At 37.9% G+C, this 9,731-nt stretch overlaps 1 long non-coding RNA gene across 1 annotated transcript; it reads right to left on the bottom strand.

Moving 5' to 3' along the window:
- Positions 1 to 6,797: 6,797 nt before the first annotated feature.
- LOC113013355 (uncharacterized) lies at positions 6,798 to 8,964 on the bottom strand. Its single transcript, XR_003270817.1, has 3 exons — positions 8,665 to 8,964; positions 7,528 to 7,607; positions 6,798 to 7,149 (listed from the first exon to the last, which is right to left on the bottom strand). It is a non-coding gene; the product is annotated as an uncharacterized LOC113013355 (long non-coding RNA).
- Positions 8,965 to 9,731: the final 767 nt, after the last annotated feature.

Genomic DNA, 9,731 nt, shown 5'->3' with positions numbered 1-9,731 from the left:
GCACTGAATTAGAAACAGACATGATTCTGTCATGGAAATCACTACATTGGCTCATGAACACAAAAGCCATCCACAAAAGCAGGTTAAAGCTCTATCATCCGAAGAAAAAGCTATGTGTGAACATGATCTAAAAACACTGCTATCTTCTCTGGGCCAAAGTTCATTTCAAAAGGAGCGAGGGAAAGTTGAAAACCATCAGAAAAACTGAAATTTGAAATTCTTTTTGAAAAACACAGCAGACTAAAGATGAGAGGGTTCTTTCGGCTTGTTATCAGTGCAAAGTTCAGAAGCATACATCTCTCCTGGTATACAGATGCAGTGTTTGTGTAACTGTAGCTGGGAATGCTAAAAGATTTATACAGGTTTTAGAGCAACATATGTTTCCATTCAGGTTACATGTTTATCAGGGAAGGGCTTGCATTGCATGTCTCAGCAAGACAATGCTGCACTCCACTGCTTCTGTTATAACAGCATGGCTTTATTCTAGATGAGTCTGGGTGCTGAAGTGACCTGCCTGCAGTTAAGACCCGTCACCAGTTGGAAACATTTGGTACATCTCACGAAATGAAAAGAACCAGGACTGTTGAACAGCTAGAATTCTATATCAGTCAGGAATGAGACAACATTCCTCTCCCAATGGTTCAAGAACTGTCTTATCTTTTTCCTGATTCCCTGAGTCTGTAAAGACTGTTGGCTCAAAAAGAGAGAGTGTTATACTGAGGTAAACATTCCTCTGTCCCAACTCTGTTGAGACTTGTTGCTGGCATCAAATTTGATTTGCATTTACACAGCATCCATTTTTCCCTACATTACTTTTATAAACATCAGTGCCTCCCAAACCAATATTACAGGATAGTTATCATGTTGAGGACTGATTCTGAATATGTAGTCATGCATATGCAGAGGACTCTGTGCAGTGCTGTGACAAACTCAATACAACCCATGATTGTATCGTACAAACCACTTTTAGCAGTGGTAACTTGAAGTAAATGTTTTTTCGGTATCAGTCTCTCACATCATTGTGGAGGAAGCTTCAGTTCATTGACGTTTTGGGGCATTTCTTTATGTACATAATACTTTTGTAAGGTCTCACCGCAGCATCCCAATTGGACTGAGGTTTGACTTAGCAATTACAACACCTTGATTCTTTTCTCTTTCAGCCATTCTGTTGTAGATTTGCTGTGTTCTTGGAAGCATTGTCCTTTTGTTCAATTACATCTCCAGAGGATCAGCCAAGCTTTACAGTAGCTGCCAGACAGATGGCCTCACATTTGACTCTAGTAATGTTTGGTGTGAAGAGGACTTCATGTCCACTCAGGTGCCCAGGCCCTGTGGCTGCAAAACAAGCCCAAATCATCACACCTGACATCAGGTGTTTATGCTGATATATATCTATGTCTATTCAAAGAACACGAGTTTAGTTCAGATGTAACTTTACAAAGCTAAGCCATGCTGCCATGTTCTTTTGATGGAGAAGAAGATTTTGCCCCAGTATACCTTCCATACAAGCCATTGTTGTTTTAAAGTTATTAATTTGCACAGCTTTAATTAAAAATAATAATTAAAAAGATATTTTACACAAACCAAAATCGGTTTCTTAACTTGAATCAAGGTTATGAAAGCATGCTCATTGTGCAGATCTGACAGACCATTTCTGAGTGTCAGCAAAGCACAAGTCAAGCCGGTATACCTGTGATTATGCCCTCTTTACCTCATGTATGTTGGTGGTTTAATAGATGTATTTACATCTTAACTGGCTTGTTTGTTGTGAGTTTGTCAGTTCCTTACTTCTTGCAATTTGCGTTCACGCAATCACTGCCAGAAGTGATTAGTCATGAATAATGCATTTCATTTTTTAAATTCAACACTCAGGGTTTGATTTGCACAGTTATATTTTTTCCTCATCTCCCTTCATTTATCCCTGATAGTCCGCCTCCACCCACAAACACCAGTAATTCCACATTTGTGTTAAATAATTCAAATGGCACGATAATCAAATGGAATGGATCCCATAGTCTGTGTATTTACTTTGTTTTAACTACTGTCCCGTTTTGCCTGTGAATGATATCTGGGAGGCAACCTCCTCGCAGCTTTTTTTTTCCTTTTGTAGCAGGCGGTAGGATGTGAGGCTGGCAGGCCAACAAGAGCGGAGAGCTGTGGAACAAACCAATTGCTCCTAGCAGTCCCTGGCACAGCGATGCGGGAAATACTTTTTTTTTTGGGTCTCTTATCAATCCACATATGCCGAGGACGCAAATGGGGGAGTGTGTTGGTTGAGGGGCTGTGAAGGAGGGGGACTCTGATGGGATTTTCCCCTCCATGACACTGCTGCGTTCAGTGCTTGCGTCAATGAAGCCAGCTTAACATGCTTAATTATATTATGTAAGCTGCAAGATCAAGGAACATACAGAAAGCCAAGTGCAATGCAGTGTGTGTCTGTGTGTGTGTACTTGTACTTGTCTCAGGGACACATCTTCAGAAATCTTTCCTTCTGCATTCAAAATGAAATCAACCTCGATATATTCTGATGACGTCCGGGATTAAAAGAGCATCTTTTGTCTAAATTCTGCATTTCTGAATGCTACATTTCAATTGAACCCCACAAAAACAGAGTGTTCCTTATATCTTTGTCACATAAAGTGACGCTAAATGAGTGCCTGCTTTTGCAGGACCTGATTTTTGCAGTTTTGGATGGTTCCATTTTGCATACTTTATTAATAAAACATGTACTGGAGCTGTTAGGTGGCACAGTTCACATTCTTATCAGCATAATGCAATGCCCAGAATTCCTCAAGTATGCTGTAGCCTCCATAGGGAGAAAAAAGATTTGATATTATAGATGTTTGTTTCGTCAGAGTGCCCACTGGAGGTAAGGCCTCAGTGATGGAAGATTTGAAGGTTTGCCATGTCTCTACAAATTTCCCATAAAGCCGGTTTAAACTTCAATATGCACAAGGAGTGTTTCTTTAATTTATAAAAAGGGATTGCATATCATAACAGGGAAAAATGGTTTGCCTTGGATGCTCTCTTGCAATGCATGTGAAACCCACTGACTGACAACATACAAAAATGCACACAAATCTGCACATTTATTGCACTCTTTAGCAATAGTTACATTTTTGCTCTTAGTTTTGAAGCAGAATGAAGCATAGTTTTAATAGTCAGAATAACAGTAGTGAGACTAGACCATGGTTTCCTTTATATTTACTCTGCTAAAGAGTCAGTTTCCACTGCCATATGGCTTACAGAATTATGAAACTCAATACTGAATCAATGAGCCATGCAAAGGCACAAATTATCCAGGAAGTCATTTCTGTATTGACTATAGTGTCATTAAAGAGACTGTGTCAACACTGCACTCATTGTCTGAAAAATGAAAGCTGAAACCTTGTGCATTGCATTTGATTGCTTACTGGTCAATATTTCTGCCTTTGTTCAATATTCTACATTATATTCCAAGGCATCATGTAACCCTTTGGGTGTCACAGCCCAGGCCTGTCTAAGAGAAAATCATCAAATGCCTCCAAAACCTTTCATTGTCTTTTTCTCCTGTTTGTGAGAGCACATGATACACTTTAGCAAAGGAAACCTGCAAAACTGTGAATTTTTGATGTGAGATGTTAAAAATAACAGCCAAGAATAGTCGATAAGGGAGATACATTCCCCGGGACTATGGGTCTTACAAGTTGACTGCACAGTAATTACATCTCCGGAGGATCCAGGAGAGGAAAGTTTTCAAAAATGTGGGGGAGCTGGCGAGGCAAAAGAACTTCATGCTCTGCAGGCTTCACCGTACTCTCCTCCCTCTTGAAACAAAATCGGAATGCTAATGTCTCGTCAGAAAACAGGTAAGGAATTCTAGTCAGTTTGTGCCAGATCAGTCATCCCTTCTCACTTATGTTCCTTGTGTTCTTCCTTTCTAAACACAAAATAAAATGTTTTGCTCATTTGGTATATGTCAGTGTAAAAAGAGATGAATCCGTGCTTCACATTAGACAAATAAAAACGAGACACTAGAATACATTTTCTAACAAACAGTGGTAAGTTTCTTAAGTCTGCAAAAGTTTACATTTACAGTTTCTTATGTCTGTCACTGGTGGCTTGGATTTAACACAGCGGACCTGTGTTTTGTTGGAGCAGCCCAGGGAAAAACAATATAAATATGTGACTGAAAATTCTTATTTAAAGACTGAAATTATGTTGGTAAATAAAAAGTGTGACAAAATTAACATGATTAACAGTTCTAAATCTTTAATTTTATTTAATCAAATACAGTTGACCTTATCAAGTATTTATCACTTCTCTAACTCATCTCATTTATGCAGTTACACAGCATGTTCTTCTCTATCTTTGGAGGAAAACCATTGCTACTTTTAATACAGACTAAATTCTAAGTCCCAGTGGTTTTTGTTGTTGATTCTCTGTGTAAAGTATTTGTGGTTATTCCACACTGGACCCTGGTGTAACAAAATACTGCTGCTTGTGTTATTTATTTTACAATGTTTGTATTATTTCATAGAAGACTCAAATGTTTAACACATATGGAATGGACCAATCCAAAAATCAGAGCCACTTTATGCAGTGTATAGCCAAGTGGCATAAAAAGAAAAATGTTGCTTTTTTAAATTTTTTTCACACATTTCATGTACATTTGTTTGGATGATAGAGTGCAAACAAAAAATCTTTTTCTCTCTCTGCTCTTCACTTCTCAGTCTTACGCTGTGTGCATTTCTGTGTTGTTGTTTTTTTTTTGTTTTTTTTAACCTGTGTTTATGAACTCCTTCAGGCTACTTAAGGCTAGATTCCTGGAACCCCTCCATCATCACTGCTAAGACCAGCTCTCCCAACCAGCTACCTGCACAAGTCATAACAGTAACAATACAATTCCCATTCAGTTCAGTTGAATGTTACAGGGAGTGCAGAATTATTAGGCAAGTTGTATTTTTGAGGAATAATTTTATTATTGAACAACAACCATGTTCTCAATGAACCCAAAAAACTCATTAATATAAAAGCTGAATGTTTTTGGAAGTAGTTTTTAGTTTTAGCTATTTTAGGGGGATATCTGTGTGTGCAGGTGACCATTACTGTGCATAATTATTAGGCAACTTAAAAACAAATATATACCCATTTCAATTATTTATTTTTAACCAGTGAAACCAATATAACATCTCCACATTCACAAATATACACTGTAAACCCGAACAAGTTGACTGAACTTAAAACTTGTGGAAACTGATTACCTCAAAAGATTTAAGTACAAAAACTCATATCTTCTAAGTATGGGGTACTCAAAATTTGTATTTATTGTTAACCTAAAAATTTAAAATTATATTTTATTAATTGAGCTTTACTCAAAGACTGTATACTTTAATTTCAATATTTTTGTGTTTCGTGTAGTTTATTATTTTGATGCAACACAATGCAATTATATTACAACCTAAACTCAAATTATCTGATTATTAATTAAAAGATATTTATGTTGTGAGTGTAGACTACAAAAAAAAAAAAAAAAAAAAAAGTACGGAAATTCAGTTACTTTACATTTTGTTTATTTAACATTTTTTCATGAAAATTTAAAAACATCACAAATGTTTTTATAAAACTACTAACATGGACATCGGCACCATAAAGTGAGCATTATAAATTCTGTGTAGAACATTTCTCTTTTTATAAACTCACAAAGGACGACATCAGTCCTAATTGCATCTTTCTCAAAATACACAAAAATGCAAAACAAAAAGTCAAATACTAATCACTTTTTTTTAAATAGAAATGAAAAACAATTTTTTAAAATGGGTATAAAGACGATCAGCTTCCAAATAACCAGATGAGGCAGTCAAGTATAGGAAAATTAGGTAAACTGATGGAGTTAAATCCACCCAAAGCCTGTAGTAAACTTAAAGTGCTTAAAGTGCTTCAAACAAAGTGCTCAGTAACAGAGTGCGTGTCCTAACAAACATTGCCTTATATTCCTTAAGAGCATGTAGGCAGGGGTTTCAGGGGTTTGCCGTCATCAAGCCCCATGAAGATATTTTGGACTAAGGCAAATGTGTGAACCAGCTTCCTGGGGTAGTCTAAATGCAGAGCATAGATCAAGCCAAACAATAAAGCAAATGCATTTGCAAATCTGGGAATATCACGCATCACCTAGTCGCCTTTCACCAAAACAGCCATGCTTGAGGAAGTAAAATGGACTGGACTGGGAAGCGCCGTCGGTAACCACTGTGAGAAGGGCAACTGGAGTGTCAATGAGGGTCGACTCATCCAATGCGTCCGCCTGGAATAGACACAGTATCAATGGTAAATGGCCTGTATTTGTATAGCGCTTTACACATTCAGTCATCCAGACATTCACACCCATTCACACACTGGTGATGGCAGCTACATTGTAGCCACAGCCACCCTGGGGCGCACTGACAGAGGCGAGGCTGCCAGACACTGGCGCCACCGGGCCCTCTGACCACCACCAGTAGGCAACGGGTGAAGTGTCTTGCCCAAGGACACAACGACCGAGACTGTTGGAGCCAGGGCTCGAACCGGCAACCTTCTGATTACAAGGCGAACTCCCAACTCTTGAGCCACGATCGCCCCAATTAAATAAGGTAGGTTGGTTTGAGAGAATGTGACAAGCATGACCTGTAATCTAGCAAAACATTCAGCAGTGTAGTGGGTTACTTTGTAACGAGTTAGGGTACTCTACTTTTTTTGAAAAATGTACATTAACGTGTTAGCTTCTTGCATTACATAATTTGTATTTTTATTATTTTTCTAAAAAAAAAAAAAAAGTATTTTTATTTCATGACTTTATCTCAAAAAGAAACTAAATCTTGACTTCAGCCTGGTTTTTGGGCCACCTGCAGCATAGCCATAGTGCTGTGATACGCCTATGCCCTGCTCCTGACCTGTGTGTGTTTGTGTGTGAGGGTTTTCTACAGAGAGGGTATTTTGTTTGTACAATTTGGTAGCTGCTAGGGTATTAAATTGTATTTAAAAAAATCCATAGCATTTTATCTTACTGGCAGAATTTAAGTAATGCAAAAATACACTTGCATTACATGTCTAAAAGAATTCTGGGTCCTCCTCCCGCAGGTATACAGGAAGGGCACGAAGTACTGCAGTGCGTTTCACGTTGATATCAGGCGCCTCCTAAAAAGGGAAAAGAAAAGTTCATTTAACGCAAAGTTTTCAGGTGTCATTCTTTGGGGAGAATACATGTTTATGAAACTGCATGACATCAGACTCTACTAAATTTTGGAGACTTTTCTTTTAAGATACAACCTTTCTGTCTCTTGTGACAGAGAGTATGTTTCTTAATCATTTGACAAAAACCCTACACAGTATTTTAAAATAGTGTTCTCCAGATCAGAGCTGTGATCTATATAGAACATGGGGTTCAAAGCAAGGAAAAATTGTGTGTTTATCAGTGAAACTTTTAATTTGTGTTAATTTTATCATTATCAATATATGAAATCTTCACCTTAAGGGACTTAATGAATGGTTTCTTCAATAGATCTTTCAACTCACCTGTGTTTACTGTCTCCACCTGAAATTAATTGCAGTCTGAATTTTTTTTTTCTTCTGTCTTTTTGTCTTTGGCCTTCAGCCTTGGAAGAAAAAATAAAAATATTGAAAACCTTATCAGCACACTAAATATACAACACCTTGCTATATTTCAATTGTTTTAGATAGAAGTTGCCACTGCTAGCTAAGTCACTTTTGAATGATGCTAATGAGAAGGAAAAAAAAAAAAAAAACCTGCCGAACAATGAGGCTGCTGTTGTAAAAACGCCAACTTTCTTGCGTTGGCAAGGGGTCGTTAAAATATCACTAAGACCCTTTCTTTATGTGTGATTCTTCGTAAAACTGTGTTTTAATCGGTTAAAACTGTAAAACTGACGACATAATCTATGTTTGAAAAAGAGCGCGAACAACTATTCACCACCTGGGTCTGTGCTTTTTAACACAACAGCGCATTCGAAAACAAGTTATTGGCTGCAACATATTAATTGTCAAGTGTTCCTCTGACTGTGAGGTGTCCACACTTGAAAAAGACCAGACTTTGAATTTCACTCAACTTTATTTAGACCAACTAGTTTGATAGCTGGTAGGTAGCAGCAGGTAAAAAAAACCTTTCAACACAAAAATAAAGAACATTTCATTAACCATTCAGATAAATTACACAGAAGACAGATGAAATAACAAAATACACTTCAGTAAAGCCATTTACCATGTGGTTAACTGTGTTAATTTAACTGTGGTTCTTAAATAAATATACACAATGTGTCTTCTTTGCATTTAACACTTTTTTATAAACAATTGTATTTTAAAGTATACATTTTAGAGTTCACAAACATTTTAATAGACTTTAACTAAGGATTTTCTTTACAAAGAATTATTTTCTTTAAATCAAAACCAAACATTTATTCACTAGTTTTACGATCCACCCAAGGATTTGGGGTAACTATTTTTAATATTAATTAACATAAATATGTGGGAACACTAACTGCACAAACAATTTATTCAAACTTAAACATTCACTTTTGTCAATATAATTAAACTTAAATGCAGCAACTATTTCCCTAAGCGTAAAACATTTGCACAACTGAGCTTCCATAGTCCCAGATACATCTGCAAAAGCAAAATGTGAACTCAAGAGCTTACCGATAGCCTGTCTTGTTCAAAGTCTTCCTCACAGTGGAAAAGTGCTTTGTTTGCCGTCCTCTCAGTATGTTGCACCTGGGTCAAATGACTGCTGCATGCATTTAAAGGTTTACTCGGCACGCCCACCCTTGATTGCTCTAATGTGGCTCACCTGGCAGGGCGGCGCACACCAGGCCGTGCTTAGTTGTTGATTGCACCCAAGGTCTAATCAGCGGCCATGGGTAAGCAGCAGCACCGAACAGGTAGAGGGCAGGAGGAGGAAAAGAGGAATAACAGCCACACCTACTAGGTCAGCGCGACATTAATATACTTGCTTTTTACGGAAAAAATAAACATAACGAAGGTTCCGTTTTACTTACAAGTTTCTCCAAATGTGTTCTCTAGTCGCTCGAGAAGGGCAGCCATATTGAACAGAATTTTCTGTCAACGTCGTTCAGGTTAGAGAGAAGACGTCATGACGTCCACATGCGGAGCTCGGAAAAAAAACATCCATCCATCCATGGATGGATGGATGGATGGATCATTTACTCAAAAATCATAATTAAGAAAGCAGTATTTACTCTTAACTTCTAAGCCATGTACAATTATAACTGTTTGAATCGTTAACCGAACAGAAAAGTTTTAAGTTGTTTCAACTTTGTGAGGAATTCTAATTGTTATATCCACAAACTTTATAAGTCAGGTAGACTGTTGGGGTTTACAGTGTACATTTCTGACATTCAAAAACAAAACAAAAACAAATCAGCGACCAATATAGCCACCTTTCTTTGCAAGGACACTCAAAAGCCTGCCATCCATGGATTCTGTCCTGCATGAAAATCATGTTTTTCTTGAAGGATGCAGACTTCTTCCTGTACCACTGCTTGAAGAAGGTGTCTTCCAGAAACTGGCAGTAGGACTGGGAGTTGAGCTTGACTCCATCCTCAACCCGAAAAGGCCTCACAAGCTCATCTTTGATGATACCAGCCCAAACCAGTACTCCACCTCCACCTTGCTGGCGTCTGTGTTGGACTGGAGCTCTCTGCCCTTTACCAATCCAGCCACGGGCCCATCCATCTGGCCCATCA

The sequence above is a fragment of the Astatotilapia calliptera genome, chromosome 20 (genome assembly GCF_900246225.1).
Source record: "Astatotilapia calliptera chromosome 20, fAstCal1.2, whole genome shotgun sequence".
In the NCBI taxonomy this organism is placed as follows: Eukaryota; Metazoa; Chordata; class Actinopteri; order Cichliformes; family Cichlidae; genus Astatotilapia; species Astatotilapia calliptera.
This window is presented reverse-complemented; position numbering and strand designations above follow the sequence as displayed.